The 19,650-nt window shown below is 40.4% G+C and overlaps 1 protein-coding gene across 1 annotated transcript in view; it reads right to left on the bottom strand.

Moving 5' to 3' along the window:
• Nucleotides 1-18,758, bottom strand: part of CAP2 (cyclase associated actin cytoskeleton regulatory protein 2) — a 137,779-nt gene extending 119,021 nt beyond the window's left edge. The window contains exon 1 of the mRNA XM_082662616.1: nucleotides 18,645-18,758. The gene's annotated coding sequence lies outside the window, so the exon portion shown is untranslated. The remainder of the gene's footprint in view (nucleotides 1-18,644) is intronic.
• Between the last annotated feature and the right edge of the window lie 892 nt (nucleotides 18,759-19,650).

Here is a 19,650-nt window from a genome sequence, read left to right as displayed (position 1 = left end):
AATGCAAATCAAAACCACGATGAGACGCCCACTAGGTTATCTGTTCTATCTGTAACCACCAGGTTATACATTCCCTAGGTGAAGGGAAGATACCCACCAGAATGGCTGCAGCCAAAAATACAGATAATAACAAGTGCTGGTAAGGATGTAAAGAAACTGTAACCTTTCTACATTGCTGGTGGGAATGTAAAATGGTGCAACTGCTGTGGAAAAAGGTTGGAAGTTTCTTAAAAAGTTAACCACATATTTACCATGCTGTCCAGCCATTCCACTTGTAGTTACCTACTCAATAGGAATAAAAGCATATTTCCACACACACAAAGACTTGTACACAAATGTTCATGGCAGCATCAGTCACAATAGCCACACACACACACACACACACACACACACAATGGAAACAACCCAAATGTCCATCAACTGATGAATGAATGAACAAAATGTGCTCTCTGTCCATACAGTGGACTATTATTCATCAATAAAAAGGAATGAGGCACAGACACATGCTGCCACATGGACGAACCTCAAGAACACTATGCTAAGTGAAAGAACCAGACCAGAAGACCATGTATCCTATGATTCCCTTTAAATGACTCTCTAGAAAAAGCATAGAGACAGAAAGTAGATTAGTGGTTGCCTAGGGCTGGGAAGAAGCATGGAGAGTTACTGCAAATGGGCACAAAATTTCTATTTGAAGAGATGGAAATGATCTAAAACAGGATTGTGGTGGCAGTTGCATTATGTACTAATAATTATTGAATTGTGCACTTAAAATGGGTCAATTTTATGGTATGCAAAATTGTACCTTTATAAGTTATGAAAAACAAAAATAGGTACTGTTCCTCTTTATAAAGATACGGTTGAAAATCGGTTAAGTCTGAGGGACTTTGCCAGTCTTACCTCCCAACAAAGTCATAGGTGGTAATTAAACTTAACCAGAGGTTGCTCTGAATGGCCGCAACCCTCGCTCCCGGAACCAGTTGTACAGGCCAAGATAGGTGACAGAATAGAGCACAGTTCTCACTGCTCCTCTCTCTTCTGTGCATCAGAATCACTGGGGAGAAATGGAGCTTCCTAAATGCAGATTCCTGGGCTCCACTCCCAGCAATACTAATTCAGTGGTTCTGGAATACACATTTTTAAGCAGCACACTTCAGAGTACAAGGACCCATGCTTTGGGAAACAGTACAATAGAGTTGCACAGGAATGTTACAGGTGCGCGTGGGAATGTGTGCAGGGGGTCGAGAAGGGTGGGTACTCACCGAGCCCTGGGAAGTAGGGAGGCTAAACGAAATCTCAAAGGATGAGGAGGTGGTGTTCAGAAGAAAGGTAAGGAAGGCATTCCTGAGCCCACGCCCAGCATATGCAACCATATGGAGGCATCACAGCCAGAAAGTACTTATTGAGCACTCACTATGTGCCAGGAGCTACCTAAGAAAGCACAAGGAACGAGGGATTGATGAGGAGTTAGAACGAGTGGTAGATAAAGCTGGGAAGAGACTTGGGAATTCACCCGTGCACGTGACAGTGGATTGAAGAAGATCTGAGGTATAGACTAGGCAAGATCTGAGAAAGGATTAAATGGATTAAATGAGGTTGAGAGGGAAAGGGAGAAGGTAGGATGTCTTAGATGTCTTGCTTCGGGATAGGGTGGTACCAATAAAAATGGAGATAGGGAGTGAAGGCAGCTAATGAAGATGGGAGCTCAGTTCTCGACATCTGAGTTTGAAATGCAGACAGTGATATGAGATGATAGCTGGCAGCTTCAAGTAGGGACCTGAAGCTCTACCTAATAATAATAACACCTTCCTCAGGATGCTTGGGAAGATTAAAGGAGGTGATAAAGTGAACTTTGTGAATTACAAAGTGATGCCCAGGTATCATTCTTATAATTTATCTCTGAAAGCTCCACAGCATTTATCACTGTGATCTGTACCCAGTGAGTGCTCAACCCGTGAACTGTTACTGCATGTGTTACCACCACTCCTGTCCCCCAAACACAATGATGGTAACATCTCAAACATTATACTTCTAAGACCATGCCATAGAGCAAATAAACTGCAGAAACACTATTGACTGAAAGCATAAAAGGGGATATCATTTCATATAGTCAGTTGTTTCTCATAACATGACTAGAAATGTTTTACTTTATTAAACTGGCATTTCTGCATTAAGAATGCCATGTCTCTCTGGAATAATGAAGGTACTAGGTTTGCTGAAATTCCTTCTAAACTCAAAATTCTAGCATTCACTGTAGGATTTACATACAACTGAATAACAGATCCAGTAACTCTGAGGATCAGTTCTTAAGTGCTGGGCCCATTTTATACCTGGATATTTTCAACAAATGCAAGTGGGATCATTTGATTTCAAATAGCCAGGTGATGAATTTGGCCCAAGAGCGCTCCTTCAACACTTTTTTTTTTTTTTTTTGCTATTTCATGTGTCTCCAGCCTCCTGGGTCTACTTCCATACTTGACTTTGATTTATTATTTGTGACAAAATCAGAGTTTTCAACTAGACCTGTGGACCACCAAAAGACTAGAAGTTCTTCTTTTATTTTATTTTTTTTGCGGTACGCGGGCCTCTCACTGTTGTTGGCCTCTCCCGTTGTGGAGCACAGGCTCCGGACGCACAGGCTCAGCGGCCATGGCTCACGGGCCCAGCTGCTCCGTGGCATGTGGGATCCTCCCGGACAGGGGCACGAACCTGTGTCCCCTGCATCAGCAGGCGGACTCTCAACCACTGTGCCACCAGGGAAGCCCGAAGTTCTTCCTTTTTGCTCTTTGGACCTGGGAGCCCAAAGTAAAGAGGAAAGAGAGAAAAAAGGCAAAGAAGAAAGGAAAGAATGGTGGGGTGCAGGGAAAACAGAGGCGAAAGGGAATAAGGAAGGAGGAGGGGCTACCAGTGCCAGTCCAGAGTAGTACGCTTACTACCCCCTATCTCTAAACTGTGTTCAAAATGCAAGAAGAAACTCCTGGCTCTGAAGAATGAACAACAGCAGGAGGATTGAGGAGGGCAATCAAAACTTGAAAAAGGAACCCATGTGGGAGTGCATTTCTGGGCTTTCTCCTCTTTTCTCTTCAGATTTGACTTGAGGTTGGAACTGCACAGGGGGTGCAAGCCACAAACTCCACGAGAACCCTCTTCTTCTCAGCCAGAAGACTTAGAAAGGGGGTCCCTATACGTGGAAGAATGTGAAGGGAAGTCTGGGTTGTTTGTTTTCTTGTTTTTGTTGTTTCCATTTTTCTTTTCCAAGAGTGGCTGCAGTCACAGAACTGCATGGTAGACGAGCAAGCAGCAGCACAGACAGCTAAAATTTCTCCAAGAAAAACCTGGTCTTATTGCCAGAGGAGCAGGGAAAAGGAACCTTTGTGATCCAAAGAGTGTAGGCAGAACCCTGTCATTTTTCCCTCTTACTTTTCTCTCAGTGCTTTGCTCTGAGAATGGCCCCCGTCTTGGGGAAACCATACTGCAGCAGCGTGAGCAGCTAAAACCTCAAAAGAAACCCAGTCTTTCTGGCCAGAAGACCAGGAAAAAAAGGCTCACAGGGGCAGGAGAGTGTGGGAAGAATCCCAGAGAGGAGAGAGCTAAAGAAGGGGGTCCCTTGATGCTGTGCATGAACCAGTGCAAACCCCAGTCTCGCCCCTGAGCTGTGCATGTGTGGGACAGATTCAAAGGCTTTGAGAACTGAACTACAACGTAAGTTCTGCTCAAGTCCCACTGCTCAAGTCCCATGCTAACCCCTAAACAGTGCTTCCATGGGATCCAAGGCAGCAGAGCAAAGGCTTTGAAAAATGAAATGATGTTGGAACCACTGCCCACAGAATGCAAGACAGAACTGGGTTGACTGCCTGGTAAAACAAAAAACTGCACATTTCGAAAGGACCTGATTCTCACAGCATAATACTCAAAATGTCCAGGATTCAATAAAAAAATATCTAACATGCAAGAGACCAAGGAAATGTGATCAATCCTCAAAGGAAAAGACAATTAACACATGCCAACCCCAAGATGACACAGGTGTTGGAATTATCCGATAGATTTATAGGAGCTGTTTTAACTACGCTCCAGGAAATAATGGTAACCATTCTTGAAATGAATGGAAAGATAGAAGTTCTCAGCAGAGACACAGAACCTATAAAAGAGAAACAAGTGAACGTTTTAGAACTGAAAAATACAATAAACGGTAAAAAAATGCATGGGATGGGCTCAATAGCAGAACAGAGATGACAAAGGAAAATATCAATAAAGTTGATATAGATATTATCCAGTCTAAAGAACAGAGAGAAAAAAGGTTGAAGGAAAAAGTGAACAGAGCCTAAAAAGCCTGTGGGACAATATTAAAAGGTTTAATATTAATGTCACTGGAATTCCAGGAGAGGACAAAGAGACTGAGGTAGGAAACGTACTTGAAGAAAAAATGGCCAAAAACTTCCCAAACTTGGTGAAAACTATACATTTACAGATCCAAAGAGTGCTATCTGTCTGGTTATTATACACATAAACACGTAATGTATTACAGTGAGTTGCCTCCAAGGGAAGAACAAGAAAGATGAGTAAAGATATAACTGCCTAAAAAGAAATAAATAAAATGTGATGGGCTATCATTCTCTTTGGAGAGCTGTCACAAGTATTAAGAACTTCAGTTCTTTTCTCTTTTTTAAAAAAATAAATTTATTTATTTATTTTTGGCTGCGTTGGGTCTTCGTTGCTGCGCGCGGGCTTTCTCTAGTTGTGGCGAGCAGGGGCCACTCTTCCTTGCAGTGCGGGGGCATACCGCAGTGACTTCTCTTGTTGTGGAGCATGGGCTCTAGGTGCATGGGCTTCAGTAGTTGTGGCACACAGGCTCAGTAGTTGTGGCTCACAGGCTCTAGAGCATAGGCTCAGTAGTTGTAGCGCACGGGCTTAGCTGGTCCACAGCATGTGGGATTTTCCTGGACCAGGGCTTGAACCGGTGTCCCCTGCATTGGCAGGCGGATTCTTAACCACTCCGGCACTAGGGAAGCCCCGAACTTTAGTTCTTAGATGTCTTCTCTAAATCTAGTAGAACAAGGATTCACTGTATCAATCAATGAATTGGTTCATTTATCAATACTAAACTTGCAGAAATGGTTTGTCACATCAGACTCTTATTTTTGGTCAGAAAATAGAGGCAGGATGAGCCTCAAAGGGATTTTCAAATTCTTACTTGTATATAACCTAAAAGAAATCTGTAAATCCCTCTTGCACATTTTTAGGTTGACATGTAAAAACTTTCACCAAAATGTTTATTATTGTGAAGAATGTAATTTCCAGTACTCTGTAAATGTTGACATGTAAAAGTAAACCTATTTTATCACTTGCTGAAATACATCCATTGAAATTCATCATCATTCATTTTAAAAGAATACATAAACAGGCTGCTCTCTGACAGTCAAAAATTTTTGCATGATTGTATTTCTCCTTTAATTTACATTTCCATTCTTTTTGCCTTATAAGAGTTTATCCTAGTTTTACATAGTTTATGCTTTAATGTCTTTTATTCATTACCCTATCATACTTTTCTGCATCAAAAGCATATATATATATATTTATTTATTTAAATTCAATGGTAAAAAGAGTGCTCTTCTAATTGTTACCACTGTAACTCTTATTAGAATGAACTTATCAAAACAACACAAATATTACAAATGTTGACAAATATTTAGTAAATGTCGATAAAAAGCATTTTTTTTAAATTGGAAACCTCTCTTTTTGGAGCTCTTTTATTTTTCAGTTATCTCATGCATATGTGGATGAGTATACTTATTGCTAGAATGAGTCAAGCTTGAACATCGATTCTCAATTTTTGTTTTTATCAATGTAAATGCTGGCACTGAGATGCAAATGGATGAAATTTTGTCATAGAAATATCATTCAATTTTTTGAACTCCCTGAGTTATATTCTAAACATCACATGGTGATGAAATATCAAAATCATTTAAATCACCAGTGTAAGAAAAAATTGGGGAAGACTGAAATTTAGTGAGTATGCTAACTACTCATCCATCTGAGTTATTTCAGCCATTTGTTGTCCACGACTAGGCTGTTTTACAACTCTGTAGAGATAAAAGTTAACTTGTAAGGACTTCCCTGGTGGTCCAGTGGTTGGGAATCTGCCTTCCAGTGCAGGGGATGTGGATTCGATCCCTGGTGAGGGAACTAAGATCCCATATGCCGTGGGGCAACTAAGCCTGCGTGCCGCAACTACTGAGCCTGCATGCCACAACTAGTGAGCCCATATGCCACAATTACAGAGCTCATGTACTCTGCAGCCCGTGTGCCACAGCTAGAGAGAAGCCCACATGCCACAATGAAAGATCCTGCATGCTGCAACTAAGACCTGACACAGCCAAAAATTAATTAACTTTTAAAAAGTTAACTTATAGAAAACTGATAGTAAAGCAAGTAATAACTGTCTATAGGCATGCAAATAAAATTTATCCTGTGGAACTTCATTGGACTTCCCTCTCCCACTGTGGTGGAAGCTTGTTTACATCTATTAAGAAAATTTATTTTAGCATTCCCATCAATGGGCTCCTTTCAACTGATTGTAAGACCTTTCTGGCTCTCTCATTTTTTAAGACGTTTTTCTAAATGTTAATTTTTTTATATGTATAAGAATCATGATTTCATTGGCTTTTAAAATTTACCCTTTAACATCAGTTTACAATTTGATTAGATTGCACTTTCAGTTGGTTATTTTTGTTTGTTTTGTTTTGTTTTAACGAAGATTTAGAAAACACAAGATCTGTAAAAGAAAAGGAGGCGTGAAAGGGAACCTGCATCTCCGTTACAAACCCACTCTCTAGAAGATCAGTCTTAGGTAAAAAGCACTTGTGAAAGATGAAGATTTGTAAATTTATTTTCTTCAAACACTCATGTGCATGGACCTTAGGGAAGTCTTTGCATATAGTAAATGCACCCAGTTTGAAGACTCTCAGCCTAAAGTAAGAAGCATAAAAATGAGCCTCACCCCTAATTCTGTATACGTAGAGACTCATTTGCATTAACAGACTTCTTTTTTAAAGTTTCAGTTACTGAAGAACTTTATTTAGATAATCATCCACCTTCCATTCATAAGAGACACTGAGAAGGAGGAGTCCTGATGAAGAAAGAGGCCATTGGAAGCAGGGCGGAAGGAGAGGGAATAGAGGGTTGTCAGCGGGAATTCTGAACAGGCAGAGGGCACCATGAGAGTACTAAGAAACAAATAAGGAACGAAAACAGAGGGGGGATCAATACTCAAACTTTAAAAATTTTGCCTAAATATTTGTGAACCTGCACTGTACCCCCGAAAATCTCTTGCCACTGCTTCTCTCATGCTAGAAGATGATGCCAGGGGAAAGACTTCTGCACTGAGTCTACCTAATGCCAAGCAACTAATTAAATGGACATTTCCATCAACCTACTCACTATGTCAGATATCTGAGCCTTCTGCCCCTGGACAGAGGTAAGCAGAAGCATCTAGCTCCTCTGGGACCATCCTCCTCTTCAACACTACCATTTAGACCACCACACTTCTGTTTTCAGTCTCCCACTCTCCTGCTCTTTAATACCCTTCTTACAAAACAAGAATTATTTTAGATTAGACTTTTATATTGCAGAATGGCCTTTCAATTTTGGGAAGCTGGGAGCCATTAGGAACCTCAAAGGTTACCTAATTCATCCATTCATCACATAGGTGCAAAATTTTAAAAATTGGGGACTATTACACCTTCTCCTTTTGGCTAAGTGGTCAATAAGAAGCGAGGATTATTAGATGTCTAATTAAGTAGGGCAGATGAAGGTCACATCCGTAATAACTGAAAGTTCTTCTTGTTTTAGACAGCTTCCTATGTCCCTTCCTATATAGGGCTGTATAATGAAAGGGAAATAATATAAATTATTACATAATTTCTCAGTAAAAGAAAATGTTTTCCGTAAGTGGGAAAAGGGTGTACTTTAGAAAAACAAAACAAGATGGAATTCCCCTGGATATAAAAGCTCATGCAAAAGAACAAATACTGCATGATTTCACTTATATGAGGCACCTAGAATAGGCAAATTCATAAAGACAGATAGTAGAATGGAGGTTGCCAGGGGCTGGAGGAAGAGGGGAGTGGGGAGTTATCGTTAATGGGAACAGAGTTTCAGTTTGGGATGATGAAGAAGTTCTGGAGATGAATGGTGCTGATGGTTGTACAACTTTGTGAATGTACCTAATGCCACTGAATTAATTGTATATGTTAAAATGGTAACTTTTTATGTTATGTATATTTTACCACAATAAAAAAAAAAAAAACTCTAAAACTCTTTTACAACAGCCTGTTCTGACCTTAGGGTGCTTGCCCCCTTCCAGGTACAAGTAGAAATCTCCTGAATGAACAGCAAAAGCTCATAGCCTGAATCAGGGCAGACCTAGAAAGAGCCCAAGACTAAAACACCGCATTTCCAATTGGCTTATTTTTACCAGGATAACCAACTAAATCATGTTAGAAACACTAGACCAGGGACTTCCCTGGTGGTCCAGTGGTAAAGAATCCTCCTTACAATGCAGGGGATGAGGGTTTGATCCCTGGTCAGGGAACTAAGATCCCACATGCCATGGGGCAACTAAGCCTGTGTGCCACAACGACTGAGCTCGTGCACCTCAACTAGAGAGCCCGTGTGCCACAAACTACAGAGCCCACACGCTCTGGAACCCGTGCACCATAACTACAGAGCCCAGGCACCCTGGAGCCCGTGCCACAACTAGAGAAGAGAAAACCCGCATGCCACAACTAGAGAAAAGCCCACATGCTGCAACGCAAGATCCTGCATGCCTCAGTGAAGATCGCGCTTGCCCGCAATTAAGACCCAAAGCAGCCAAAAATAAATAAAATAATAAATCTTTTTTTAAAAAAAAGAAAAGGAACACTAGAGCACCCAGTACTATACACATACAAAGAAAAATGTTAGTGAAATTTAGTAACCACTTATGTACCTTGCTTAAAATAATATCCCTTGGATTTAATAAAGTTGTCCTCTGTCCTATCCTAAATCCAGGTGACATAAGAAGATGAAGATGCCTGTAAGTGACTGGGTTAAGTGAGGCTGCTGTGAAATTCAGTTGTAAAATTTTAGAATAGTATTTTTCCACACCTCTGAGGACATGAGAAAATAGATATTACAACTAGAATTTAAATGGGATGAGAAGTCAGGATATCAGTTCTAATCACTTGGTGGTTTGGGGGGAATGAATAAGCTGGGGATATATACCATTAATGTATAAGTCAGAAGGAGAATCAACCTTGTTTCTGGTCATTAAAATACATGGCATATTCACATTCACACAGAAGAACTTGCACATGTGTCAAGACACATGGAAAAAGAGTCTCCAAAGCAGCAAAACATGGGAACCAACACTAATGCTCAACAGTAAGAGAATGGATAAATAAACTGCAGAATATTTGCCGACAAATAATACACAGTTACACACAGTAATAGGGATAATTCTTTAAAACTTAATTTCGAGTTTTTTAAAAGTGAGGCTATATATACCCTTTTTATAAATCAAAAAAACAAGCAAAGGTAAACAAAATTATGTAGGAATACTTACATATGTCATAAAACTATTTTACAATAAAATCGGGTAATGGCTAACACAAAATCCAGGGTTGGGAGGGGCACAAGGAATGGCATAGGAGAAGGGCATAAAGAAAGATACAACAGTATAGGTAACAATCTAGTTCTTTTTTTCTAGCCTTCTGTTTATTTTCTTTAATGGCTTTATTGAGATACAACTCACATATGATACAATTCACCCATTTGAAGTGTACAATATGATGATGTTCAAAACCATCACCAGTTAATTTTAGTTCATTTTGTCAGCTCAAAAAGAAACGCTATACCCTTTAACTATTACCACCCACCCCTCACATCAACCCCCATCCCTAAGAAACCACTAATCTACTTTCTGTCTCTATTCATTGCCCTGGTCTGAATATTTCCATATGAACAGAAAATCATACAGTGTGTGGTCTTTTGTGACTAACTTAGAATAATGTCTTCAAGGTACATACTTGTTGTAGCATGTATCAGTATTTCATTCTTTTTATGGCCAAATAATATCCCATTGAATGGATATACCATATTATATTTATCCATTCATCAGTTGATGGACATTTGGGTTGTTTCTACCTTTTGGTTGTTATGAGTGTTGTCGATATAAACATCTGTGAATAGTTTTTGTGTGGACATATGCTTTCATTTCTCTTGGATATATATACTTAGAGTGAAACTGTTGTATCATATGGTAAATCTGTTTAACTTTTGAGGAAGTGCCAAATTGTTTTCCAAAGCAGCTGCACCAGATGATATTCCCACCAGCAATGTATAAGGGTTCCAATTCCTTCACATCCTCACCAACACTTATTAACTGACTTTTTGATTCTAGCCATCCTAGTGGGTGTGAAGTGGTATCTCACTGTAGTTTTGATTTGCATTTCTCTGATGAATAATGATACTGAACATCTTTTCATATGCTTATTGGCCATTTGTATATCCTCTTAGGAGAAATAGCCATTCAGATATCTTGACCATTTTTATATTGGGTTATTTATCTTTTTGTTGTTGAGTTGTAAGAACTCTTCATATATTTTGGATACAAGTTCCTTACCAGATATAGGACTTTTAAATATTTTCTCGCATTCTGTGGGTTACCTTTTCACAATTATCTAGTTCTTATGCCCTAGTTTTTAAAGTTGTGACAGGGTTACAGATGGTCACTGAATATAACGTTTATAGCTTACATAAACTTAGCAAATTATTCTTATGTATATTACATAATTGATGAATTAAAAATAAAACCTCGTGCTGCCAGTGTCCTTGTCTTCATGGTGAGCCTGAGCTGCCCCCCACCTCTGCAGGAGACCCTCCAACACTAGCAGGGTTTCTGAAGAGAATTCTTATCCTGTTCCTTTGTAGGTCATTACAGAGTACTGAGTAGAGTTCCCTGTGCTACACATCTGAGCTGTGTGTCGGACAGACTCTTGGCGCTCCAGCCAGGCATCAGGGCTGTGCCACTGAGGTGGGAGAGCCAACTTCAGGACACTGGTCCACAAGAGACCTCCCAGCTCCACATAATATCAAATGGCGAAAATCTCCCAGAGATCTCCATCTCAACACCAAGACCTAGCTTCACTCAACGACAGCAAGCTACAGTGCTGCACACCCTATGCCAAACAACTAGCAAGACAGGAACACAACCTCACCCATTAGCAGAGAGGCTGCCTAAAATCATAATAAGGCCACAGACACCCCAAAACACACCACCAGACGTGGACCTGCCCACCAGAAAGACAATATCCACCCGCCTCGTCCACCAGAACACAGGCACTAGCCCACTCCACCAGGAAACCTACACAACCCACTGAACCAACCTTAGCCACTGGGGACAGACACCAGAATCAACGGGAACCACGAACGTGCAGCCTGCAAAAAGGAGACGCTAAAGACAGTAAGATAAGCAAAATGAAAAGACAGAAAAACACACAGCACATGAAGGAGCAAGGCAAAAACCCACCAGACCTAACAAATGAACAGGAAATAGGCAGTCTACCTGAAAAAGAATTCAGAATAATGATAGTAAAGATGATCCAAAATCTGGAAATAGAATAGAGAAAATGCAAGAAACATTTAACAAGGACCTAGAAGAACTAAAGAGGAAACAAGCAATGATGAACAACACAATAAATGAAATTAAAAATACTCTAGAAGGGATAAATAGCAGAATAACTGAGGCAGAAGAACAGATAAGTGACCTGGAAGATAAAATAGTGGAAATAACTACTGCAGAGCAGAATAAAGAAAAAAGAACGAAAAGAACTGAGGACACTCTCAGAGACCTCTGGGACAACATTAAATGCACCAACATTCGAATTATATGGGTCCAAGAAGAAGAAGAAGAGAAAAAGAAAGGGATTGAGAAAACATTTGAAGAGATTATAGTTGAAAACTTCCCTAATATGGGAAAGGAAATAGTTAATCAAGTCCAAAAAGCACAGAGAGTCCCATACAGGATAAATCCAAGGAGAAACACACCAAGACACATATTAATCAAACTATCAAAAATTAAATACAAAGAAAACAAATTAAAAGCAGCAAGGGAAAAACAACAAATAACACACAAAGGAATCCCCATAAGGTTAACAGCTGATCTTTCAGCAGAAACTCCGCAAGCCAGAAGGGAGTGGCAGGACATATTTAAAGTGATGAAGGAGAAAAACCTACAACCAAGATTACTCTACCCAGCAAGGATCTCATTCAGATTTGATGGAGAAATTAAAACCTTTACAGACAAGCAAAAGCTGAGAGAGTTCAGCACCACCAAACCAGCTTTACAACAAATGCTAAAGGAACTTCTCTAGGCAAGAAACACAAGAGAAGGAAAAGACTTACAATAACAAACCCAAAACAATTAAGAAAATGGGAATAGGAACATACATATCGATAATTACCTTAAATGTAAATGGATTAAACGCTCCCACCAAAAGACACAGACTGGCTGAATGGATACAAAAACAAGACTGGTATATATGCTGTCTACAAGATACCCACTTCAGACCTAGGGACGCATACAGACTGAAAGTCAGGGGATGGAAAAAGAAATTCCATGCAAATGGCAATCAGAAGAAAGCTGGAGTAGCAATTCTCGTATCAGACAAAACAGACTTTAAAGTAAAGACTATTACAAGAGAAAAAGAAGGACACTACATAATGATCAAGGGATCAATTCAAGAAGAAGATACAACAATTGTAAATATTTATGCACCCAACATAGGACCACCTCAATACATAAGGCAAATACTAACAGCCATAAAAGAGGAAATCGACAGTAACACAATCATAGTAGGGGACTTTAACACCCCACTTTCACCAATGGACAGATCATCCAAAATGAAAATAAAAAAGGAAACACAAGCTTTAAATGATATATTAAACAAGATGGACTTAATTGATATTTATAGGACATTCCATCCAAAAAACAACAGAATACACATTTTTCTCAAGTGCTCATGGAACATTCTCCAGGATAGATCATATCTTGGGTCACAAATCTAGCCTTGGTAAATTTAAGAAAATTGAAATCGTATCAAGTATCTTTCCTGACCACAACGCTATGAGACCATATATCAATTACAGGAAAAGATCTGTAAAAAATACAAATACATGGAGGCTAAACAATACACTACTTAATAATGAAGTGATCACTGAAGAAATCAAAGAGGAAATTAAAAAATACCTAGAAACAAATGACAATGGAGACACGACGACCCCAAACCTACGGGATGCAGCAAAAGCAGTTCTAAGAGGGAAGTTTATAGCAATACAATCCTACCTTGAGAAACAGGAAACATCTCAAATAAACAACCTAACTTTGCACCTAAAGCAATTAGAGAAAGAAGAACAAAAACACCCAAAGTTAGCAGAAGGAAAGAAATCCTAGAGATCAGATCAGAAATAAATGAAAAAGAAACGAAGGAAATGATAGCAAAAATCAATAAAACTAAAAGCTGGTTCTTTAAGAAGATAAACAAATTTGATAAACCATTAGCCAGACTCATCAAGAAAAAATGGGAGAAGACTCAAATCAATAGAATTAGAAATGAGAAAGGAGAAGTAACAGCTGACACTGTAGAAATACAAAAGATCATCAGAGATTACTAAAAGCAACTCTATGCCAATAAAATGGACAACCTGGAAGAAATGGACAAATTCTTAGAAATACACAGCCTGCCGAGACTGAACCAGGAAAAAATAGAAAATGTGAACAGACCAATCACAAGCACTGAAATTGAAACTGTGATTAAAAATCTTCCAACAAACAAAAGTCCAGGACCAGATGGCTTCACAGGTGAATTCTATCAAACATTTAGAGAAGAGCTAACACCTATTTTTCTCAAACTCTTCCAAAATATAGCAGAGGGAGGAACACTCCCAAACTCATTCTACAAGGTTAGCATCATCCTGATACCAAAACCAGACAAAGATGTCACAAAGAAAGAGAACTACAGGCCAGTATCACTGATGAACATAGATGCAAAAATCCTCAACAAAATACTAGCAAACAGAATCCAACAGCACATTAAATGGATCATACACCATGATCAAGTGGGGTTTATTCCAGGAATGCAAGGATTCTTCAATATATGCAAATCAATCAACGTGATACACCATATTAACAAATTTAAGGAGAAAAACCATATGATCATCTCAATAGATGCAGAGAAAGCTTTCGACAAAATTCAACACCCACTTATGATAAAAACCCTCCAGAAAGTAGGCATAGAGGGAACTTTCCTCAACATAATAAAGGCCATATATGACAAACCCAAAGCCAACATCGTCCTCAATGGTTAAAAACTGAAACCATTTCCACTAAGATCAGGAACAAGACAAGGTTGCCCACTGTCACCATTCTTATTCAACACAGTTTTGGAAGTTCCAGCCACGGCAATCAGAGAAGAAAAAGAAATAAACGGTATCCCAATCGGAAAAGAAGTAAAGCTGTCACTGTTCACAGATGACATGATACTATACATACAGAATCCTAAACATGCTACCAGAAAACTACTAGAGCTAATTGATGAATTTGGTAAAGTAGCAGGATACAAAATTAATGCACAGAAATCTCTGGCATTCTTATACACTAATGATGAAAAATCTGAAAGTGAAATTAAGAAAACACTCCCATTTACCACTGCAACAAAAAGAATAAAATATTTAGGAATAAACCTACATAAGGAGACAAAAGACCCATATGCAGAAAATTATAAGACACTGATGAAAGAAATTAAAGATGATACAAATAGATGGAGAGATATACCATGTTCTTGGATTGGAAGAATCAACACTGTGAAAATGACTCTACTACCCAAAGCAATCTACAGATTCAATGCAATCCCTGTCAAACTACCACTGGCATTTTTCACAGAACTAGAACAAAAAAGTTCACAATTTGTATGGAAACACAAAAGACCCTGAACAGCCAAAGCAATCTTGAGAATGAAAAATGGAGCTGGAGGAATCAGGCTCCCTGACTTTAGACTGTATTACAAAGCTACAGTAATCAAGAGAGTATGGTACTGGCACAAAAACAGAAATATAGATCAATGGAACACGATAGAAAGCTCAGAGATAAACCCACGCACATATGGTCACCTTATCTTTGATAAAGGAGGCAAGAATATACAGTGGAGAAAAGACAGCCTCTTCAATAAGTGGTGCTGGGAAAACTGGACAGGTACATGTAAAAGTATGAAATTAGAACATTCCCTAACACCATACACAAAAATAAACTCAAAATGGATTAAAGACCTAAATGTAAGGCCAGACACTATCAAACTCTTAGAGGAAAACATAGGCAGAACACTCTATGACATAAATCACAGCAAGATCCTTTTTGACCCACCTCCTAGAGAAATGGAAATAAAAACAAAAATAGACAAATGGGACCTAATGAAACTTCAAAGCTTTTGCACAGCCAAGGAAACCATAAACAAGACAAAAAGACAACCCTCAGAATGGGAGAAAATATTTGCATATGAAGCAACGGACAACGGATTAATCTCCAAAATTTACAAGCAGCTCATGCAGCTCAGTATCAAAAAAACAAAAAACCCAATGCAAAAATGGGCAGAAGACCTAAATAGACATTTCTCCAAAGAAGATACACAGATTGCCAACAAACACATGAAAGAATGCTCAATATCATTAATCATTAGAGAAATGCAAATCAAAACTACAATGAGATACCATCTCACACCGGTCAGAATGGCCATCATCAAAAAACCTACAAACAATAAATGCTGGAGAGGTTGTGGAGAAAAGGCAACCCTCTTGCACTGTTGGTGGGAATGTAAATTGATACAGCCACTATGGAGAACAGTATGGAGGTTCCTTAAAAAACTACAAATAGAACTACCATACGACCCAGCAATCCCACTACTGGGCATATACCCTGAGAAAACCACAATTCAAAAAGAGTCATGTACCACAATGTTCACTGCAGCTCTATTTACAATAGCCAGGACATGGAAGCAACCTAAGTGTCCATCAACAGATGAATGGATAAAGAAGATGTGGCACATATATACAATGGAATATTACTCAGCCATAAAAAGAAATGAAATTGAGTTATTTGTGGTGAGGTGGATGGACCTAGAGTCTGTCATACAGAGTGAAGTAAGTCAGAAAGAGAAAAACAAATACCATATGCTAACACATATATATGGAATCTAAGAAAAAAAAGGTCATGAAGAACCTAGGGGTAAGACAGGAATAAAGACACAGACCTACTAGAGCATGGACTTGAGGATACGGGGAGGGGTAGGCTGTGACAAGGTGAGAGAGTGGCATGGACATATATACACTACCAAGCGTAAAGTGGATAGCTAGTAGGAAGTAGCCACGTAGCACAGGGAGATCAGCTAGGTGGTTTGTGACCGCCTAGAGGGGTGGGATAAGGAGGGTGGGAGGGAGGGAGATGCAGGAGGGAAGAGAAATGGGAACATGTGTATATGTATAACTGATTCATTTTGTTATAAAGCAGAAACTAACACACCATTGTGAAGCAAATATACTCCAATAAAGACGTTAATAAATAAAACCTCATGCATAAAGATGTCTGTTAGGAAATATTTAACACAAAACAAAATGCTGTAATGCTCAAAATAAGTTAATGCTACTCTTGAAGGCATTAACTTAATGCCTGGGTATGACTTAGGCACCCGGAGAATCTGGCCCATTAATTCTCTCAAAAGGTTCCTCTCCAAACTCTACCACATGGTAGGGGGGAGTAGCAAACTACTAACAACAGGACAAACCTGCCCCCTTTCCCCTCCTGTTTTTGTGTCTCCCCCTCCTCTCCCAAGCTAAAAATGAATTTTACATTTTTTAATGCCTGAAAAAAAAGAAGACTACTTCATTACTGGTGAAAATTATACGAACTTCAAATTTCAGTGTCCATGAATAAAGTGAAATACAGCCACACCATTCCTTTAGGTATTGTCTATGGCTGCTTTTAAGCTACAACAGCACAGATGAGAAGTTACTAAAGAGACCACATAGCCAAGAAAACCTACAAGTTTACTATCCAGCCTTTTACTCAAAAAGTTTGCCAAACCTTACTGTATCAACAAGTTAAATTACTTCTCACTTCTACAATGAGTAGCAAAAAATCTATTTCCTACTAGCCAAGACCACCTTGACAGTCACCCTCTTGATTTCTCAATTTTTTCTCTTTAACTTTAATAAATATTTATATAGTACTTCGATTCTAATTTTATTAAGGATTTTTACATTTGGGAATTGTAGAGTAGTCTTTCCTTGTAAAATAATGTGGTATCTTCAAAAAGTCACGATCCAGCCACACTCAAACTATTGGGTAAATCATTTTAACAAACTTTTATTGCCTGCTCATTGCATGCTGTGAGTCAAATACTTCTTGGTGCAGTAAAAACTACCCAAAACCCCATCCTTGCCCTCAAGAGGCTTACAGTCTAATTAGACTCTAGTAACTATAAGAACAATTTCCCCAAAGATCACTCCACAGTTGAATCTTACATTAAGGGGTCTTAGATATTTTACCAAGAATTCTAAGCTATGTTCCTTAAATAAAAAAGAAGTCTTATATAAGCAGTAAAGAAATAGTACTCTGCAAACAATTCTGGTAAACTTTGGTGGTTTAAGTCCCGTAACTTCTGCATTCCCATGACCACATAATCAAAGCTTCTTGATCCTTTTTGCTGTGTTCATCTCCGCTTTGGCCGTTTGGACCTAATCCTAGTTCAATACACTAAATGTAGTCACCCATATTCACTCATTTTAGAGAACGCACCAATTCAAATATCGCTGAAACTTGCAAACCTATCTGTGTTGCCGGATACCACTCTGATGGCAATGAAGGCAAGGCCGTTTGCATATGTGATTATTAGTCCCCAAAGTGATGACACCGAGGCTACTTCCACAAACAACCCTCTACCCAAAGGAGACAGAGACCCAGCTGTGAGGTGACCTCTTCGGAGCTGTCCCTCAATGCCTCAGTGGCCTTCGCATTTTTTTAAAGTGACTCATGGCCTCAAGTCAGTTTCTGCAGAGAAGCCAGGTCCGTTCCTTTCCAGCACTTCCTGGCTAGGGTCAAATTCAGTCCGATGACAGCCCTACCCCCAACGACCCTGCACCCCTCTGAGGCTCAGAGCCAAACTGGCGAGAAGCCCCAAAGTTAGACCAGCCTGGAGCGTGGCCGCAAGGCCTTGGCCATCCGTCCAGCCCCAAGCCCGCTCCGCGGCCGCACCGCCTTCTGGGCAGGCCAGCGCGCGCCGCGGCAGGCGGCGGGGGCAGGGAGCGCCGCTGCGCTGACCCAGATGGAGCGCCCGCCCGCGCCCGCACGCCCGCGCCCGGGTCCCCGGCACCCAGGCCCCGCGTTCGCCCGCGTCCCCGACATCCTGGCCCCTCAGGCACCAGCCCGGTCTTTATTCCTCGCGCGCCGCCCGCCCCGGCCCCTCTTCACCCCACCCATTGAGCGCAACTTCCGAGCGCGGCCGCGGAGCGCCCCCCGCACCTGCCCGCCGGCCCCTCCCGGCCCGGCTGCTCCGGATTACCTGTTTGGGGGTCCTGCGGTCTGGTCCTGGGCGATGCCGATCCGTTGCTCGGCCCCTCGCGCCCTCCTCCCGCCTGCCCTCCTCCCCTCCTCCTCCCCCCTGAGTAGGAGTCGGTGTCAGTCACGCCGCTCCTGGGGAGAGTGGCCGGCGGCTTCCGGGAGCTCCAAATACAGACAAGCCGAGGGGGAGAGAGAGGGAGAGGGAGGAAGGGAGGAGAGCCAAGCTCTGCGGGTGGGGAGTGGAAATAAAGGGGAGCGGAGAGGGGAATGGAGGAAAGGAGGGGCAGATGGGCCGTGGGAGAAAAGAGAGGGAGATGAGGAAGGCAGAGGGCGGCAGGCTCTGAAAGAAATGAATTCGCTGCATCAGGCGGCATTGCAAAGAAGTCTGGAAAGATCCGGGAGGCTCCTGGCTGAAAGAGCCACAGATTGGATCCTCAAACACTTGTGCAGAGAAATGATGGGTCCTTAAGAAGCAAGAGACGGGCCTGTGTGTTCCCCAACCCCAGGATAGGGATAAAGGTCCTGGCTGGAGAGGGAGGTGGACAAGCAACGCTTTAGCTAGACATCAAGCTGAGATGCACTCATATTTTGTAACGACATTTTAAAAATATATTTTAAAATGCACTTTACATACATCTTTTTAAAAAATTGCCTAATTGTTTAAAAATAAATGTACCCTAAACCAATTATTTTTATTGTGCGTATTTGTGGCCATTCCTATTTATAAGTTGACTGTAATTACAAAATTGGAGATTTTTTACTTTTTTGTTAACACTGTTAGAAGGAAAACACTGATTTTCAATTTTCATTAGTTTATTTCCATCTGAAAAAGTAGACTTAAAGCTCTTCATTGAATGAATGCTAGGAAAATAATTACAGAGAAGAGAGAAGGGGTGGGTGTAATCGATACTTCTTAAAGCAGTATTTCCAAACAAACACTAGGATGGGTATCTAAAAAGCCAATATTCTCTGTCAGTGTTTAAATTGCATGTAATTTGGTTCTGTGC

The sequence above is a fragment of the Grampus griseus genome (assembly GCF_964374135.1).
Source record: "Grampus griseus genome assembly, chromosome: 10".
NCBI lineage: Eukaryota > Metazoa > Chordata > Mammalia > Artiodactyla > Delphinidae > Grampus > Grampus griseus.
Note: the sequence above shows the minus strand (reverse complement) of the source record. Positions and strands in the feature narration are given on the sequence as shown.